The following is a 20309-nucleotide window of genomic DNA, read 5'->3' as shown; positions in this document are numbered from 1 at the left end:
ATTCAGATGTTTGGGCTGGGTTTGTTGCTACCACCATTATTATTATGAATAATTATAGCTGCCGATTATTGAGGGGTTATTGGGTACCAAATGCCATACATCCATAGTCATGGTCTCATTTAATCCATACAACAGCCAATGAGGTAATTACTATTATTCCATCTCACAGATGAGGAAACTGAAGCTTGCAAAGGTTGAGTGTTATGGCCACAGAGCTAATAAAAGAAAATTGTAATTCCAGGCTTGCTTATTCCAAAGCTCATGCTCTTCACATTATGCTTATTTGCCGATTCTTTTTCCATCTGTGGAAAGAGGAGGAGGGTGTAAAAGAATGGCTTTCACTAGACCTACAGTTCTGTTGCAGTTTTGTATGTACATGGTAAATGGAGATTACCATGATGTGGACACCCTTGCTGTCTAGGCTCTAGTGTCTTAAAAAAGGGCTCTAAGGTGTGTGTGTGTGTGTATGTGTGTGTGCGCGTGCGTGCACTTCTAAATGTAAAGAGAGGGCCATCCAGATGTAGAGGACTGTCAGGTAAGAAAATGACTCCGGAATTCAGCACACCTGGGTTCTGCCTCGGCTCTGACACTCATCAGCTTGTTATCTTAAGCAACCCGCTTCCCCTCCCTGTGCCTCGGTTTCCTTATTTGTAAAAGAGGAATAACAAAGCCTAGGTCACTGTTAAGTACATTAAGTGAGATCAATGGAAAGTGTCCAGAGGAGTGCCCAACCAAAGTTGGCACTCGAAAGTAAGGGTGTCCCTGTCCCACATTCTCTGGCACAGGAGGGTTTCCCAAAACAGCGTTGGGAAGAGAGAGAAGTGTGAGCCTTTGCCTGGGTACATGTGCAAAGATGCAGTCTTGGGGAGGGAGGGTACTTCGCAAACCCTAGCAAGTTTTCCACTGGGAACTGCTGGGTTGTATGTTGGGAGCTTTGGAGTGAGGTTTGGGCCTCACCCCGCCTTGGCCTCCCCAGCTGTTCGGGAGGGTGCAGGTCTGCTCCCCACACACACCCTCCCTTCTGCTTTCTTCCGCACGCATCTCAACCTAACCAAAGTTCACACCCAGCCCTTGCTTTCTTTCCTGACTGCCACTCAGGCCACAGCCACGTGGGGCAGGGGCCGCGCTGGGTCGGGCTGCAGGTGGTCTGCAGGCCCCAGAGGGGGGTCTGGACTGAAGCGTTAGCCCACTCCTGCTGTGAACCTCCTACTCTTAGAAAACCAGGGACTCCAAAAGCATTCCTGCTCCATCTCCCGGCCACAGACAGACACAGCGACCCACACAGACTTAGAGACACACACGTAGGCACACAGACACATAGAGATACAGACCCCCACCCCAAAACATGTACAGATATGCAAAGATATGCAGAGACACAGCCATATAGAGACAGACACACAGAGAAATATGAACAGATGTATACACACATAGACACAGACCCACGCACACAGAAACATGTACAGATATGCAAAGACATGCAGAGATGCACACACAGACACACAGAAATACCCAGACACATAGAGACACATGCATAGACGCAGACACACACGGAGACACTATGACATGCAAACAATGTGTGCGCGCACACACAGGTTCCCTCCCACCCGGCAGGCGCTGCCCTCTGCCCCGTGGCCCCCACCCCTGGGGCTCTGCCTCTTTGGTCTAATAAGGGTAGGTGAGAAAGCATTGTGAGATTCCAGAGATATTTCCTGGCTCCCCGCATGCTCCTCCTGTGGCGCGTCCAGTTGAATGTTCAGCTCTGGGCAAGTGTCCAGGGCCCGGGGCCCCAAGGCTGAGTCATGTAGACAAAGATTCCGAGGCCCTGAGTAGCATTTCTAGATGCCTGGCCTTTAAAAAACACTGCAGGGTGCCCTAGGAGGCAGCGAAGTTTCCCACAGAAACTCCACTTGGTGCAGATTTAATCACAGGGCATTTAAATAGCATCATCTGGAGGTAATTTGGAATTTAAATTACCAGCTAGAGGAAATTTTTTCTACCAAAAGAAGGGCTTGGAATATTATATTGTGTTGGTTATCGATCAGCCGTTTGTGGTAAGGCCTATTTTACGCAATATGTTAGAACAATTTACAGCAGGATTTGGTCATCACTAGTGTAACTGGTATTAGTTATTCCACAATGCTTGGGGCAAGAAATGACACATTTCATGAATTTCTAAATCAAATCATTCTTAGACCCCACACCTACTAGGGCCTCAGAAAAATTCAATCCCAGCCTCTTTTCAAGGCCCCTCCTCTCCTCCTATGCAGAACTCTGAGGCCTCAGGATCCTGGAAACTTGAGGGAAGGGCATCAGGTCTGTGACGGTCACTGCCCGGTGGCTGATTGTCCATGCCCAGGTAAACCAGTAAAAGGCTGCTGCTCATGGCATCCTCTTCAAATTCAAGGCCACAGTGCAAGTGTCCAGTCCTCAGAAGCACACTGCCCACCCAGCCACTCCCCAGAGGCCTTGGTACCTCAGGGTCCTGGGTAAGAGGCTGGGCACCCAAGGGTCCTGCCAGTCCTTGAATGACCTCTAGCCCTCGGCCCCCTCCCCAGCCCTCGCAATCTCTAACAGTAAGTGTTAGGTCTACAGACCCTTAGAAAATCAAAGAAAGGCCTTTAACTTTCCTGAGCGAAAGAAGCCTAGCCTTCAAGACACGAAGGCCTCTGGAGAAGAAGAGGGGAAATCCCCCACATTCTTTTCCAGTGAGCTACAGAAGAAAAACAGACATGGTTAATTTATCAATCGCAGTGGCCAGTCACTTCTTAGTCAATAATTACCTGATTTACTTAGTAATCCATACTCTTCGGGGAGTAGATAGCGCTGTGGTCCAAAAAAAAAAAAATCCAAAAAACCAACAAACGAAACCCTTTCTTGGAATAAAGATGATGAAATCTCTTGACTTGTGTAATTTTCAGAATCCCTCTGGATCACTCCCGTTTGGACAGGAATGGGTTCAGTCCTACACAGCTAGGTGTCTAGTAGCTCAGTCTCTTCGTTCCCTTTCATGGAAGAGTTGCACCCCTATTTGAGGACTGACAAGGGTGCGATGACGGGTGACCCTGCAACTCAAGTAAACCCAGGCTAGCTCCGACTCACACCCAGCACTACACAGGCGGTAGAGCTTAAGGTTGGAAGGAATGGCTGTGGAATCAGATAAAACAGTTTGAGTTCTGGCTCTGTCACTTTTTATCTGTGTGACTTCAGGCAATTTACTTTACCTCTCTGAGCCTCAATTTCTTCCTTTCTAAAATAGGCATGATAAAGTGCCTCATAGGATGATGGAGAAGATAAACGGCAGACATGCAGACATGCCAGGATAGTGGTGTAAATTCATGCTGCAATGTATGCCCTCTGCTCCAAATAATCTCTACTCTATATGTGACAGAGAAATGTAAAGTAAAATGACACAGCCACATTTGAAAAGCAATATTAGTGTCTCTGAAGACAAGAACAACATGCATCCATGTCCCTCCTCTAGGGTCCCTAATGGGATTGAGCCCTATTTGCCTATGGTGATGATCAGCTTTCTCTTCATCCCTTTTTCATTCTTCCCAGTCCCCGCCCCACTCCTATTCCTTGAATCATTTCCTAAAATAAACAAGCTGCAGACAAGCCATTATTTCAGAGTCTGCTTTGTGTGTGTGTGTGTGTGTGTGTGTGTTGGGACTAAGACAGCTGGAAAGGAGAAAAACTAAAGCAAAACAAAAGGGTGGGAAATAGAAAACAAAATATGGCAGGAATCAGTTAAACTATATGTCATTATAATAAATGTAAACAGATTACCTCTCAAATGAAACATTCTCAGATTAGATAAAACAAATGAACAAAGTTTATAAGAGATATACCTAAAGCAAAACCATAACAATTGGAAATAAAAAGTTAGAAAAAGATATACCAGTTCAATGCTAACCAAAACATGAAATATATATTGTTATGGGTGAAACTGTGTGCTCCAAAAAATATGTTGAAGTCTTAACCCCCACTATCTCACAATGTGACCTTATTTGAAAAGAGTCATTGCAGATGTAATAAAATTAAGATGAGGTCATATTGGAATAGGGTGGGCCCTTAAGCCAATATGACTGGTGTCCTTATTATTATTATTTTTTTTGAGATGTCTTACCCTGTCACCCAGGCTGGAATGCAATGGCGCCATCTCGCCTCACTGCAACCTCCACCTCCCAGGTTCAAGCAATTCTCCTGCCTCAGCCTCCTGAGTAGCTGGGATTACAGGCGCACTCCACCATGCCCAGCTGATTTTTTGTATCTTTAGTAGAGATGGGATTTCACCATGTTGGCCCGGCTGGTCTCAAATTCCTGACCTCGTGATCCACCTGCCTTGGCCTCCCAAAGTGCTGGGTTTACAGGCGTGAGCCACCATGCCCGGCTGGTGTCCTTATAAGGAGATGAGAGACACAGATGCACAGAAGCCAGCCATGTGATGGGGGAGGCAGACACTGGTGTTATGCTGCCACAAGTGGAGGAATGCCTAGGGCTACTAAGAGCTAGAAGAGACAAGAAAGGCTCCTCTCCTAGAGTATTTGGAGGGAGCATGGCCCTGCCAATTTCAGGCTTTGATTCCACTTTGATTTCAGACTTCCAGCATCTAGAACTGTGAGGAAATAAATTTGTATGGGTTTAAGCCACCCAGTTTATGGTAATTTGTTATGGTGGCCCTATGTAATTAATATACATATCTAACAATATTTATATCAGACCACATAAAATTTAAGGCCTGATATGGTTTGTCCCCATCCAAATCTCATGTTGAACTGTAATTCCCAATGCTGAGGGAAGGCCCTGGTAGGAGGTGATTGGATCATGGGGGCGGATTTCCCCCTTGCTGTTCTCATGATAGTGAGTGAGTTGTCATGGGATCTGGTTGTCTAAAAGTATGTAGCACTTTCCACCTCACTCTCTCTCTGTCCTGTTCTGCCATGGTAAGATGTGCTTGCTTCTCCTTCACCTTCCACTATGATTGTAAGTTTCCTGAGGCCTCCCAGCCATGCTTCCTATACAGCATGCATAACTATGAGTCAATTAAACCTCTTTCTTCATACATTACCCAGTCTCCTGTAGTTTTTTATAGCAGTGTGAGAACAGACAAATACAAGACCAAAGTATTATTAAGAATAAGGACATTACAAAGTTATAAAAACAACATCCCATTAAGAATATACAATGGTTGTGAATCTGTATGCCCTTAACATTACTAAATTATAGAGAAGTTAGATTCATTCATATTCACCATGTAATATATTTTTTAAATTAACTCATATATTCATCCCTATCATAGTGTAATATTTTTAATGTACTTTATCAGGACCAAACAGATCAAACAGAAAAAAAAAAGGTAAGGATATGTACAAAAGAGTAAGGATATGTAAGATATGAAGAGTAAGGATACGTAAGGTATGAAGAGTAAGGATAAAAAAAAGAGTAAGGATATGTAAGGTATGAAGAGATAATTTAGTAAACCTGCTCCAATATAGAAAGCCTGCACCAAAATAGAGAATATATATATTTTTCAAGCACATGTTGACCATTTTAGCAAAGAGAGTCTCAAGAAATTTCAAATAATTTATAGCATAGAAATCATATTTTCTATGCAGAATGCTATTAAATTAGAAACAAACATACTCCTAAGTTTACTGTGGATAAAACAAAGTTTTAATAAAAATTATTAAATATTTAGATTTGAACAACTGTAAAAAAAAAAAAAAACCTACTCTAACAGTTGTGGGATGCAGATAAAGGTATATAAATATACCTAGAGGTATATTTATAGCTTTAAAATATGTTACTGGCAAAACAGGATTGAAAATAAAAGAATACCAAAAACTATTTTAGAAAAGAAGAAATGAGATTATACATGTAAAGTCTTTTGCATAGTACTTGACACATAAGTATTCAATAAAAGGAAGAACACAATAAATGGAAATTATGATTGTTGTTATTCCACCCATATCTTTCCAGTGATAAGAGATTTTCTTTCCAGGATTAAATTAAAAATTCGTAAGTAACTATGGCACACCAAGAAGGAGATACCTCTGTGCCTGGAACTTCAGAAATTAGTTTTTATACAATTTTGCAGAGTCCAGTAATATCCCAGAAAGATAAATTCTCTGGCCAAAGTTGGTGTCTTCTGCCGCTATTAAATATAAACCTGTTCCTTACCCATCGAATGGGCTAGAGACAGAACCCAGAGGTCAGCAGTGACATGATATGTATTAGAAGCTAGGTCCCTAGATACAAGCTGCCCTCTGAAAAGCCTTATTAGCATCCAGGGAATTTCTGTCATGAATCCTTATTTTAGGAAGGAAGTAAAGGTACTGTTGATAAACCAGTTCCCTAAAATTATTCTTCAGTAAAGGAGTGGCCTTAGGCTCTTAATGACAGGATGTTTTTTCAATAACTATTTTTGACTAACAAAATACTATTTGGGGAACATACAAAACCCTCAAAGGAACTCAATCAATGCTATTTTTAGATTGGAAAAGTGATCCCTTGACAGAATTTGTTAAAAAGAAAGCCAAGAAATCATTAGTAGTATCTCATTAGTAGTGTCTGACTTTTCCATCTATATTATTAAAAAGTTTATATGATCAGGTTGGCCCCAGAAGGTCTTTCTGTGTTTAACTTTCTCATTTGGAAAAAAAAAAGCCTAGTTTTTCAGGGTTGCCTTTTATCCAAGCATACGTATTCATCTGCAAAAGGGAAGAGGGCATTGAGGGTCCCCTTCCCTGATGCTCCTGGTCAAGCAGACCCACCTGTGGAGAAGGTGGCAGCTGACGCTGAAAGTCACTTTAGTTTGTACCACTTTGGGTAGGTGTGTTCTAACTGTCCAGGAGACTGAGCATGCTGGGAAATGAGGTTGCTTAGAAGGGATGGCCTTGACTGATAGGTGAAAACTTAACTGCCTGGCCCTTCCCAGTACAATTTCCTAAGGATGCTGGGCAGCTCTTGGGCACTAGTTCTTGGGAGGGCTTTGTTCTGTCATCAGAGGAAAGCCCAGCATCTATGCAGCACCTTGTTCTTGTCATATATCTCCCCAACACCCCTTGGGGTAGGGAGGGAATGTTCTGTTGCCCTCTTTAGACAAGTGAAGAGACTATACACTCCCAGATTAATGACAGGAGAGGAGGTCATCCTTTGGCTGCTGATGAGGGAGGAAGACTTGTGGGAGAGGATGCTTGGTTCTCAGGGCCCTCACCTCCTCCTTCTGTACCTTGTCTTTGAGCAAACCTGCTTCCCTGTGGGATAAGTGAACATAACCCATACAAACCCTCCTTGCTGCCGGATACCTGCCATACTCACTGCACCTTCTTGACCACTGTGCAACTAACATACACCCAGCACAGAACATCCATCCACACCCATGTATGTCTTGAGTGTCCACTATGGACTTAGTACTGTGCTTGGTACTTGGGATGCAGTGATGAATAAGGCAGACTGAGAGCATTGCTGAAAGCCAAGTTTGGGTCTGTCTGTTGTAGAAGGACACATTTCTGTGGAGAACAGGGCTGTGGTGGGCAGTGAGGAAAGTAATGACCTTCTGTCTGGCTTCCCTTCTAGAGAAGCAGCTGAGCTGATTTTCTCCGGCAGTGGCTTCAAAAGACAAAGCTCAGCATAGCAGAGAACTATTAAAACCACAAGTCTGAAAGGTGTACGATGCCACAGAGAATGTGTGGTTTCCCTCCTCATTCAGGAGGTCCCCAGGCATCGAGGCAGGCAGCGAGGGGGTGGTTCTTGTGGTGGAGATAGTCGCCATCTGCACAGGCTTCACCTGGGCCTGCAGAAGCAGTCCACCACCCCCCATGCCTTCCAGCTGCAGACCCTCTGAACTGTACATAAAGCCAATTGTAACCGAAATGAGGGCGTATAAGATATCCAAAGTTGTTTCCAATTAGTTTTTTTTTTAAGTGCTACTTTGCACATTAGGTAATCATCACTTTCAGCCTCTCTGAGCAGAAAGCACAGAGCACATTCTCTTGGGTGCCTGGGCAGAAATGCAGAGGTCTCCATTTCAGGGTAATACAGAAACATTACCCTCCCTTGTTAATTTTGCTAATAAAAGTTGTACATAGCTAGATCTTAGGGTACATGAATGTGACCACGGTTTTCTTTTATGATTTCTATTTTAAAAATTACTTTATAGGCCAGGCGCGGTGGCTCACGCTTGTAATCCCAGCACTTTGGGAGGCTGAGGCAGGCAGATCATGAGGTCAAGAGATTGACACCATATTGGCCAACATGGTGAAACCCCATCTCTACTAAAAATACAAAAATTAGCTGGGCATGGTGGCGCACGCCTGTAGCCCCAGCTACTCCGGAGGCTGAGGCAGGAGAATCTCTTGAACCCAGGAGGTGGAGGTTGTAGTGAGCCGAGATTGCACCACTGCACTCCAGCCTGGTGACACAGTGAGACTCCATCTAAAAAAAAAAAAAAAAAATCTTATAAACTCATCTGAATATCAAAGCAAGCTCTTCCTGGTGAATTGTTTTTCCTTTACCAGCTCCATCTCCAATTATGCTGCCCCACATGGGGGTTTGTGCAGAGACTTGGCAAGGTGGTAAAATGACCTCATTGGTTTGTTTTGGGTAGAGGAAATTTGTTTGAGTTGAGTTCAGAAGCTGATCATAAGGAAATCAGGCCCGTTAGAAAACCACCCTGATAAGCAGGAGTGAACTAATATGGTTAGAACTCCTTTGTATTAATGCTGAATTCACAAACTCCCCTGCCCTCAATGGTTCATGAAATTCTGAAACACACAATGGAAGACCTCAGAGTTACCTCAATCCCCCTGACTGGACCTCTGCAAGATGTAAAGAGTCCCTCCACAACATGTTCAGAAAACGCAAGTGGGATGAAGTTCTGGATATAAGAGTACAATAGCTTCAAGCTCTGTGCCTCCTCCAAGCCTCTGCTCACACAGTTCCCATCTTCTAGGAAACACCCTTCCCCGCTTCCCACTTGGCCAACATGTAGCATTCTCAAGGGCCAGCTAATGTCCTCAAAATTCATCTTGTGATCAGTATTGAGAAAGACCTTAAATATCATCTGGTTCTAGGAGCTACTCCCTTCTAAAATTGAATTTCTTCTATAATTTCTAGCCAGAGTTGAAATACCATTGGTGACTGGGGGCTCAATCTCCTGAAGATAACCCATTTTATCTTCATATAGCTTTATTTTTATTAATGATAATTACTACTGTTTGTTGCAAGTCAACTTATAGTAGTTGACAAATGTTACAGGAATGTAATTCTCACAACAAACTTACGAAGGAAGTATCTCTATTGTCTTCTCATCTCATTTTACAGAAGAGAAGATCAAGTCTGAGGGAGGCTCAATGACCTGCCCACAGTCACAGAGCAGGAAGTGGCAGAGCCTGGACGTCTAACTCCAAAGACTGTGTGCCCTTTGCTGCTGCACTGCGACCTCCAGGTCTTCCTGGTGTGCAGAAATTCTTCACTGTCACAGGCGCACTCAAGATAGAGTTATGCACAGTTGTCAAATGACCTCTTAGAATTCTCAGTGCTTAGAGTTTGTCCTGCACACAACATAGCATGTAATGACCTAGACTTGCAATCTTTCATGGATCATTGTTTCAAGAATTTAGTTTCACTCTCCACCAAAACTGTAAGTTCCTGGAAGGTGGGACCATGCTCTATGCTCATTTTGTGTATTTAATTTTTGTGTGCTTAATTTTCAAGACTTTTTACATCCATTTCAGAACCTATTAGGTGGGTAATTGCGGTTTTTGCCATTAAAAGTAACAGTGAAAACTGCAATTATGTTTGCACCGACCTAACAGAATAGACAGCACTGAGCACATGCCAAGGGCTGATTGATTGAACAGTGCTGGGGAGAAGAGCAGACAAAGAGGCAGGAGCCCTGGATTCTCGTTCCAGCTCTGCCACTACCAGAACAGTCCTCTCCACTTGCCTCAGTTTCCCCATATGAACTGGATGGTGTGTGCCACAACCATCTTTTGATTGGTGCTCTCCCAGGCTACAAGGCTGGTGGCAAGGCCAGGAAGAACCAGCCCATTACTCAGACTGAATCATGCCCTCGTGCACTCACCCAGGAAGCAGTGATGATCCCCTAGAACACACAGCTGGAACAGGGAGCAGGACATCACCTACAGGACATAGACTAACTTCTGCTGGCACTCCTGGTCTATTCATCCCTTATGTTCTTAGGTCAGCAAAAAGCAGAAATCCTGCACAATTCAGAGTCTTTCAGTCTCTCCTTAGAAAGTTTCTCAATGTTTAGCAAAAGGTTTTTATACAACGTCAATGAGGCCGGGCGTGGTGGCTCACGCCTGTAATCCCAGCACTTTGGGAGGCCGAGGCAGGTGTATCATGAGGTCGTGAGATCGAGACCATCCTGGCTAACATGGTGAAACCCCATCTCTACTAAAAATACAAAAAATTAGCTGGGCGTGGTGGTGGGCGCCTGTGGTCCCAGCTACTTGGGAGGCTGAGGCAGGAGAATGGCATGAACCCGGGAGGCGGAGCTTGCAGTGAGCTGAGATTGTGCCACTGCACTCCAGCCTGGGAGCTGGGAGACAGAGCAAGACTCCGTCTCAAAAAAAAAAAAAAAAAAAACCAATGTCAATGAGAAACAACAGAATCTCTAAAAATTTCCTTGGGAAATCCCTTACTGGCTAACTCACCAAGGAAGTAAGGAAGCTGGTGTATGTTCAGCCTTCACCACTGTGTTGGGCAATTTTTCATTCATTTGTTCATTTATTTCACAATATATTTTTTTGGGCCCATCATGGACTAGACACTGCAGTGTGGTGTAGATACAATGATGAACAAGACAGGACACAGTTTCTGTCTCAGGGGACTTACAGTCTTGCTGGAGAGGGAGCTTTAAGCAAATAATTACACAAAGCTTGATTAAAATCAGATAACTGCCATAAAGGAAACGTGCATAGAGCGCCAACAGGGAGGCCTGACTTAAGGGTGGGTTTGGGTCGGGGAGGGTTTCTGGGCGGAAGCAGCATTTACGCTAGGACCTGGCACATCCAGGAAAGAGAATGTGGTGAGGTCTGACGGTGGGGGGGCTCTGATTTACAGCACACTGTGGGAGACAGGAATCGGATTCCTCATCTCAGCTCTGACTCCCAGTGGCTGTGAAACTGTGTAAGTCACCTCTTCTCTCTAGGCCTCAGCTTTGGTTTGGTTTTGTATTTTCATTGTTGTTGTTATTGATTTTTCTCATCTGTAAAATGAAGATCTGTTACTTTAAGCAAATGTCGTGATGCTCAGATAAAAGCCGTGGTTAGATGTCACCTTGAAGACTGTCGTTCTGCACAAATTAATAAAAGGGATCCTTATCACGGACTCTTCCCTTTCATATCCACCGCATCTGTGAAAGGGAGAGTGTCTGAGGGAGAATTTCATTTGACATTTAGAAAAATGAGAGTGAAATGGGTTTTCCTTATTTGGTTTCTCCACTTTATAAGCCATATACCCAGATTATATACAGACACATGCAGGGGGCTGCAGAGGGACTGGAAAACCTGGTCCCAGGTGGCCTGTGGACGGGAAAGCCAGCAGACGTGTGAGGGGAGAAAGGAGCTTATTAAACAAACCTCACTGGCAGTCCTTCTCCTCATCTCTTTTCCAGATGCGCCTGAAAATGCTCCGCCAAGAATTCTAATGAGAAACAGATTTCCTCTGGCTCAGCCCGTCCTTCACCTGCAGATTTCTAAGCAGAGATATTGCTGTCCACTCCTGCCGAGAGTCCAAGGGGGGTTTGTTTTAAATTCTTTTCTGCAGGAATTGGAGCTTTGAACGTTTGGGAACACATTTCAGATTTCTCTTCTTTTATACTTTAGCCAAAAAGCACGGGGTCAAAATATGAAAGGAAGCAAACACAGTCATTTGGTGGAGGGTTGGGGCTAATCACCTCGAAGTCCTGGTTGTTCATCAGCAAGCCCTTAAGTTGAAAGTGCAGGGATCCCAGTTTGCACGGAGAAATGTTTGTTCTGTCGTGTGAATGTTCCTGTTTGTGGTCCCACCCACAGACTCCAGCGTGGGTCAATGAGTCTATTGTGAAGCAAAGAAAGCCAAAGCAAGACCTTAGCCAGAAAGATGTGAAAGTGGGTTTTGTCCCTTTAACCTGAAACAGACGTTATGAAAGAGATTAGCCAACCTCTACTATGTGGGATCGGGAAATGTCCTGAATTTTCATAGCTTTGGAGAGTTCTAAGACAAACATGGTCTCTGCTTTTGCCCTCGCGGTCAGAACTCCAAGCCTGCCTGGCCCCCTGCAGCCCTGCCACTGTCTCTCGCAGCCCCGTCTCTCTCTGTCTTATTTGCTCTGCTTCCCACAGGCTTTGCCTGCTCAGTCCACAGGATGGAGGGAGGGTGGGGGCATTTCTTCCAGCAACCCAGCACAGACCCTCGACTCCCCCTGGGTTTACACATCACTGTGGAAAGAGCATTATTTTCATTTCCTATGTCATCTTGTCTCAAAAAAAAATCCTTATTTCTTAAAAGCTTCCCTTCCTTTGAGCAATCAGGATGGAGGTTTGCTAAAACATACTTTGGCTTGTGGCTGGGCATGGTGGCTCACACCTGTAATCCCAGCACTTTGGGAGGCCGAGGTGGGCAGATCACCTGAGGTCAGGAGTTCAAGACCAGCCTGGTCAACATGATGAAACCCCGTCTCTACTAAAAATACAAAAATTAACCGGGCATGGTGGCTCAGGCCTGTAATCCTAGCTACTAGGGAGGATGAGGCAGGAGAATCGCTTGAACCCAGGAGGTGAAGGTTGCAGTGAGTCGAGATTGTGCCACTGTACTCCAGCCTGGGCGACACAGTGAGACTCTGTCTCAAAAAAAAAAATATATATATATATATATATACACACATACACGTATATATATACGTAAGTGTGTGTGTGTGTGTGTGTGTGTGTATATATATATATAAAATATTGGCTTGTATCTGTCTGTGTGGTGGGAAAGGAGAGATCTTGACTTCGGTTGACTCTGCCATCCCAACTTCTGCTCCCCCAGTACCAGACTCCCTTTAATGAGAGTGATTTGCTCTTTGAACCAAGTTTCATCAACAGCCAAGTTTGCCAAGACAAACTCTTTACCTGGGAGGAACTCCCCTGAAAGCCTAGTGTTCAGAGCATGTGTTGTCTGGCAAATGAATGCTCAAAGGCTAAAACTAACTGGAAAACGACTTCTATTAACAAGTTTGTCAGCCTAAATAACAGACTCTGAGAGGAAATTCAGGAACAGGTATTGCAATGGAATACGCTTGCCATGGTAAACTGTGCGACATTCACAGAGGTAAAGGAAGACGAACGTTTTTAAAGGAAAAAATGAGGAGGATGATATAATTGTTTTGAGATAATTATCCTTGCCTACAAAGATCAATAACAAAGGTGGTGTCCTTCCGAGGCTGGACAGGCAGTTGCTGGGCAGTTGTCCTCACAGAAATGTTTTTGTGTAAGGTTGTGATGGTCTTTGGGCGAGGTTGTGATTTTTGCAGTCTTTTGTGATAGTTCTTGTTATCAGGCATTTGTGCATAAGAACCCTTCTTCATGGCCTTCCTGGTTGTATTTGTCAGGATTTTTAACACAAGTGACTCCACTTTGATTCTGACAACTTTCACAAGTTACTCAGGAAAAAAAAGCTGGAAGCAAAACTGGATTTTTCATGTGCTCAAAAATATGGAATCCAGAAGCTGGGTGCAGTGGTTTATGCCGGTAATCCCAGCTACTCAGGAGGCTGAGGCAGGAGGATTCCAGTAGCCGAGAAGTTCAAGACTAGCCTGGGCAACATAGAGAGACCCCCTCATCTCAGAAAAAACTGGAATCCAAACATCACATCAAAAATAAAAATGCTTAACAAAAGAAAGGATATAAGGAAATATTCCAAAATGTGCTAAGGCTGGGAGGAGTAATGGGATGAAAATGAGCTTCAAAGGGGTCAGGCCACCCGCTTCCCTGGGAGCTCTGAGCAAACCGTTGTATGTCATTAAGCCTCAGTGTCTTCATCTGAAAACAGAAATAAGGCTTCTTCCCATGAGAGTTCTTGCAAGGATTAAATAAGGTGATGTGTATCAAGTTCTAACGTGGTCTAGTCATGTGAAACTTTCATTAGCTTTATGTTGGACTACTGTTCTGCATCTTCTAAATTTTCAAGATGTGGATTTTAACTTTATAAAGGGAAACACTAAGCTTAAAATAATTACAACAACAATATGGTTCATGTTATAGGGACATTTCACGCAAGGAAATATTACCCAGATTAGATGTCATATCTGGGGTGGGACAACTTCTAAAAAAGGCATCCTGAAGCTTTAGTAAGATCTAGCCTAAAAATGCGATCATTTTGTCCTGCCAGTAAATGAGGCTGGGACCTAAATCTGTCAGTTTAGAGAGCGGGTTCTGTGTCTCAGTCACTGGACTTCTCCAGACAGCACATCTCCAGGATGCTATTGCCTCCCACGGTGACGCAAGGAACTTTGCTTTCTGCTTTGAAATATGCCCCCGAAGGCCAAATCCCTCTGAGAAATGAGAGTTCCACCATATCCTCTGAAATGGCAACATTCCTCTCATCCAAAGTTTTTATTAGCATCCTTTTGTAACCCATTAAGTCCTTAACAGCAGCTTTGAGGAGTCACACCTGTTTTTCATCAGGATTGCAACCGTAAGCCAGCACAAACATGTGTGATAAGTTGATGCTAAAATGCCATGACACACTCCTTGGATTTACTAGCATTTAATAAATGAAGGAGAAAGCTTTGCCTTTTATAGCCCTGAGCCTCCCAGGCCTAAAGCAGATGGAGCGGTTGCCTCCTGCAAAGCATTCATTGCTCATTGCTTCCAAATCCAAGGAACAGGCACCTCGGATCACTGTGCTGTGAGGGCAGGAGGATCCTTCTTTTGGAAAGCGGTAAGTCCAGCGTTCTCAACCCTGACCATTGCTCAGCATCAAGTGAGGAGCTTTTGAAAAATACCCAGGCCTAGGTACCAGTCCCAGAGATTCAGATTTAGTTGGTCTTGGGGGAACTCTAGTAGCCTTAATTTTTAGCAGCTTCCTCAGAAGTCTCTCATCCGTAGGCAAGACTGATATCTGTTAAAAATGATTTGGACCACAGGCAGTCTAGGGCAGTGGGAAGAACACGGACTTTGGAGACAAAGAAATAATGGATTTAAATTCACTGGAAAGGATAAGCTGTGTTATTTTAGACAAATTTCTTAAATTCTTTGAGTCTTAGTTACTGCACTTGAAAAATGAGGTTAATAATATGTATCTCTTAAGGCAAATAAATGGGAGTTTGTTATGTAGATTCCCCTGGTGACATCTTCAGACTGATAAGGATTTAAAGTTATCTTCAGTAATCAACTTTTATCTTTCTTGGTAGAGAGGGGAGGAGAGACGCCTCATAAACTTATGTCCTGCTTTTAGGTTTTTAGGCACATTTTAGGGGAGGGCAGAGAGCATTTCTGGTATCTGCTCTTTCTCAGTTGCCTTCAGCTCACAACAGTCCTCATGCCAAAGTGGCATATTTTGGGGTGGCATCTATAGGCATCTTCTATATGAATTGAGACAGAGTGGTATTGGTGAATGGAATGAGAAAGCCCAGCCATAGACCCGCACAGGTGTGGTCAATTGACAAAGATGCAATGGTAAATCAATGAAGAAAGGATAGACTTTTCAACAAATTGTGCTGGGATAATTGGATATCCATATGCAAAAGTAACAAAAAATCTTGACCCTTGGCCCATACCCTAGGTACCTAATTTTGTACCTTGTACAAAAATTAACTCAAAATGCATCATAGACCTAAATGTCAAACCTAAAACAATAAAACTATTGGAAGAAAGCTTAAGAGAGAAAATCTTTGTGATGTTGAGTTAGGCAAAAATTTCTTAGATACAACAATATCAAAAGCACAGTCCATAAAAGAAAAATTGATGAATCAGAGTTCATCAGAATTAAAGCCATCTGCTCTGTAAATGACACCGCTAAGCAAATGAAAAGACAAGCCACAGGCTAGGATAACGTATTTGCAAAGGATATATTTGACAAATAACTTAAATTCAGAATATATAAAGAACCCTCAAAACTCAATAACCTAACCAAAAAAATGGGCAACATATTTGTACAGGAAGCTCACCAAAGAACATATATAGATGGCAATTAAGCATAGAAAATATCCTCAGCATCATTAGTTATTAGGAAAATGCAAAATAAAACCACCACACACCTATTCGAATGGCTAAAAAAATTTTTTTTAATGACAATATCAAGTCCTGGTGAAGATGGAGAGCAACCACACCTCTCACAAATTACTGATGGGAGGGGAAAGTTCAGTGAAAAAGTTTGATAGGGTATCTCTGGATTGAAGAAATATAGTACCTTGTTTTCTGTGTAGATGGGCTTGATCCAAAGGCAGGAGTGGAAAGTGAGTGGCGATTGGTCCTGAGGTCAGCCACAAAGTTAAGTGAACTGTGTTGAGAAAATCAGACCAGTGGTTTCAAATCCAGGTCAGTGGACCCCTGAGGATTTATCTGAAAAGGTAGCGAGTGGAACTGTGGAGTTATTTTTCACATTTCAAGAAAAAGCCTAAGGAAAATCATGTTTTACCTGAGATAAGGTTCCCTTGGCAGGCTGAGTAAAATCTCATGTTCTTTTCCTTTTGGCTGGAATTTCTTTTCTGCTGATTATATCTAATTCATAGAGAATTTTTTAAAGCCAACATGCAAGTTGGTGGATAAAAGTACTTCATAGGAAGAGGCCTAGCAGGAAAAGTTATAGAATGGGGTTTTTGGTGATGAAAAGTTTGTGACTGGCCAAACTAAGCCATGCATTTGAGGGTGATGAAGGAACACTCTCCTTCAGCAAGGTCTGAGTACCCACAAGTTTTAACATGTCCAAGATAGCTTACGGCTTGTTGTATCTGATGTTAGAGAACCCTCCCCCTACCCTCCAGGTCTCTTCAGGTCTGTAGGAGCTCCAAATGGACCTGTATGTAATTTGGAGACTGAAAATAATACAAACCCCTGAGTCTGATTCAACACCACCACGCATCACTCTTTTTTTTTTTTTTTTTTCTTTTTGAGACAGAGTCTTGCTCTGTCCCCAGGCTGGAGTGCAGTGGCGCGATCTCAGCTCACTGCAACATCCACCTCCTGGGTTCAAGTGATTCTCCTGCCTCAGCCTCCCAAGTAGCTGAGACTACATGTGTGTGCCACCAGGCCCAGCTAATTTTTGTATTTTTAGTAGAGATGGGGTTTTACCATGTTGGCCAGGGTGGTCTCGATCTCTTGACCTCGTGATTCACCCGCGTTAGCCTCCCAAAGTGCTGGGATTAAAGGTGTGAGCCACTGTGCCTGGCCAGGGCACTCTTAATGAAAAGAAGTACCTTTCCAGGGCTGAAACTGAGCCTCCTTATTGACATTAGCACATCAGTTTTATGATTGTTCATCATAATAAAACAAATTAGGGTTTTGCACCCACGAACACTAGAAAAAGTGACACCAAGCCCTGGCTAAGGTTGGAAGATGTGGAGATTGTAACAGCAACCTTAGATGCACCTGTACGCAAGCAAATTAACATGCCCTCCCCTTCTCGGCTTGCACAGAGCTCAAGGGAGCTTAACAGGATTAGGAGCAAATACCTTGTTGTTATTTTTAACATTGCTCAGCTCTCTTGTAAATCTCTCCATTGTCCCTGCCAGTAACCTCTTCCTAAAGGGAGGCATCCAACCTTAGAGACATAACAGGCAGAATTGGCAATAATTCATTCAAGGTCTGACCTAGTAGTGGCTCGTGGAGTTTAGTACCTAAAAAAGAGATTCATAACGTGGTAGAAAGTTTACGGGCCTTGAAGTTAGATAGATCTAGATTTGAATTCTGATTCTGCAGCTTATGAGTCTTGCTCAAGTTATCTTGACCCTTTGAACCTCAGTTTCCTTTAAAATGAGGATGTTATCTACCTCACAAAATTACTGTAAAGATGAACGATAATAAATGGAGAGTCCCTGACATGGAGTCGTGGAAGTTATCACCTGGTAGATGCTTAATAAATGTTGGCTACACACACACACACACACACACATGCACACACTCACCTATGTATGCACACACATATATATACACACACACATATATACACATTTAAGATTTAATTACTAGATAATTAGAGGAAAAATAAGATGCATACTCTTTCACTTCTGAACGTTTCTGAAATTGGGTTGTGTCTTTTAATTGATGGCAACCCAAATTTACTAGAAGCAAATAGAGGAGTGAGTTGTGACATGGTTGTCATCACTGAGCTATGCAAACTTAGCTAAATCTTTCCAAGGAGATTGCAGAATTGAGAGCTAGGAGAGGCTGCTGTGGTTAATTTGTGCCCTGTGAAAGATTATCACTAGATACTGCACATCCATCTGTCAAAAGTATCTGGGTGACTTTCAAATTTCCAGTGATATGTAATTCAATTGCAGAGAAAAGGAAACCATGAGTTTAACCAAATAGGAAACGCATGCAAAACCTGGCATATTAACTGTCTCTTCTAAGTATACTCAGGACGTCAAGTTCACAGGTACAAGTTCCATAAGTCTACATTTCTATGACAGTATTTGCCTCAACTAGGAAGAGTCTTCAGACTGTAAATGTGAAGAAAATTTAGAATTGATGGTGATATTAAAAAAGAAAATGCTATATGATTATACAGATAAATGTGCATGATATGGTTTGGCTCTGTGTCCTCACCCAAATCTCATCTTGAATTGTAATCCCCATGTTTTGGGGGAGGGACGTGGTGGGAGGTGATCAGATCATGGAGGCAGTTTCCCCCATGCTGTTCTCATGATAGTGATGGAGTTCTCAGAGATCTGATGGTTTTTAAAGTGGCAGTTTCCCCTGCGTACTGTCTCTTTCCTGCTGCCACGTATGACATGCCTGACATGCCTTGCTTCCCCTTCGCCTTCTGCCACAGTTGTAAGTTTCCTGCGGAACTGTGAGTCAATTAAACCTCTTTCCTTTATAAGCTACCCAGTCTCAGGCAGTTCTTTATAGAAGTGTGAAAATGGACTGATACAGTACACTATTATTTGTTTTTTAAAAAGTGTTTAATTTGATATGACTTTTTTTTTTCAGTAAATCTGTATTAAGCTGATGGTGCATCTTATAACTAATGGCATCTTATAACACATTAAATACGGTCACACGAAACCACCTCTCCCATCCCTGGCTAGTACCACCTGTGCTCATGTTGATGTATTCTGTGACATTAGCTGACTAGGCTGATTCAAAATTAGCATTGTCAGGTAATCTGTGTGGCCAATGAACATTCAGCCACATTAATGATTAGGAAAACAAAAATCAAGACCGAAATGAAAGACCATTTAATTTGGCCAAAAAACTGTAAAGGTCTAATAATTCCTTTGGAGAACAGTTTGATATTTTCTCATGAAGTTGAACATCCACATACTCTATGACCTAGAAATTCCATCCCAAACCAAGAGTCTCTGCACCTGCACACCAAGAATCACATACAAGGAAGCAGTTAGTTCCCTTTGCAACTCACACAATCACACAAATGCTTTTCTTCAAGACATCCCTTGTACTTCAGTATTTAGCAGAAGTGCTTTATGCAAACTCCCTATTTTGTCACACAGAATATTAAAAAGACATGCATTCAAGGGTTGAGACTGACTAAAATTAATAACTTTTACTGCTTCATCAAGATACAATCTTGAGTGAAATTGGAAAATTTGTAGTGAGGATGTATGGGAGTGAATAATTCAATGACTACTAGTTGTGTTTAGTGCTGTTGTTTGATCTGTGTTAAGTCACCTGCAGTTTTACCTACCATTGCTTTTGTACATCAATGTGGAAAAGGCAAATAATATCTTAGAATTACTATGAAAATAGGTTTGATTTTGCAGCTTCCTTGAAAGGATCACAGGGACCCATAGGGGCAGACCAGGCTCCAAGAATGCTGCTATACTGCAGTATTCCAATATATGAATATATTATAATTTATTCCAGTGTTGGTGCACATTTGGGTAGCTTCCAGTTTCAGGTTATTACATATAGTGTGTAGCAAGGTTTTAGAATATATTCTTCTCCCTGCCATATAAAAGTGTACTTAACCCAGCAGCTGGCATACAGTAGGCATTTAATACATTTCAATCGTGAAAATTCCTTTACAGAGGAGTCCTCATTATGCTCTGTTTAGGATTTCCCTACCTCTACCTTGTACTGTACACAGTAGGATCTCTATGCAGATGATAACAAGATATTTTCTCAAAAAGC

At 42.8% G+C, this 20309-nt stretch overlaps 1 long non-coding RNA gene across 4 annotated transcripts in view; it reads left to right on the top strand.

Moving 5' to 3' along the window:
- Positions 1-14737: 14737 nt before the first annotated feature.
- Positions 14738-20309, top strand: part of LOC134738288 (uncharacterized) — a 56835-nt gene continuing 51263 nt past the window's right edge. For 3 of the 4 annotated variants that reach the window (XR_010123965.1, XR_010123967.1, XR_010123964.1), the window contains exon 1: positions 14782-14934. This is a non-coding gene — a long non-coding RNA (uncharacterized LOC134738288). Of the gene's footprint in view, positions 14935-20309 lie in introns of all 4 variants that reach the window. The other variant, XR_010123966.1, reaches the window with a different exon arrangement.

The sequence above is a fragment of the Pongo pygmaeus genome, chromosome 16 (assembly GCF_028885625.2).
Source record: "Pongo pygmaeus isolate AG05252 chromosome 16, NHGRI_mPonPyg2-v2.0_pri, whole genome shotgun sequence".
NCBI classification, from domain to species: domain Eukaryota; kingdom Metazoa; phylum Chordata; class Mammalia; order Primates; family Hominidae; genus Pongo; species Pongo pygmaeus.
Note: the sequence above shows the minus strand (reverse complement) of the source record. Positions and strands in the feature narration are given on the sequence as shown.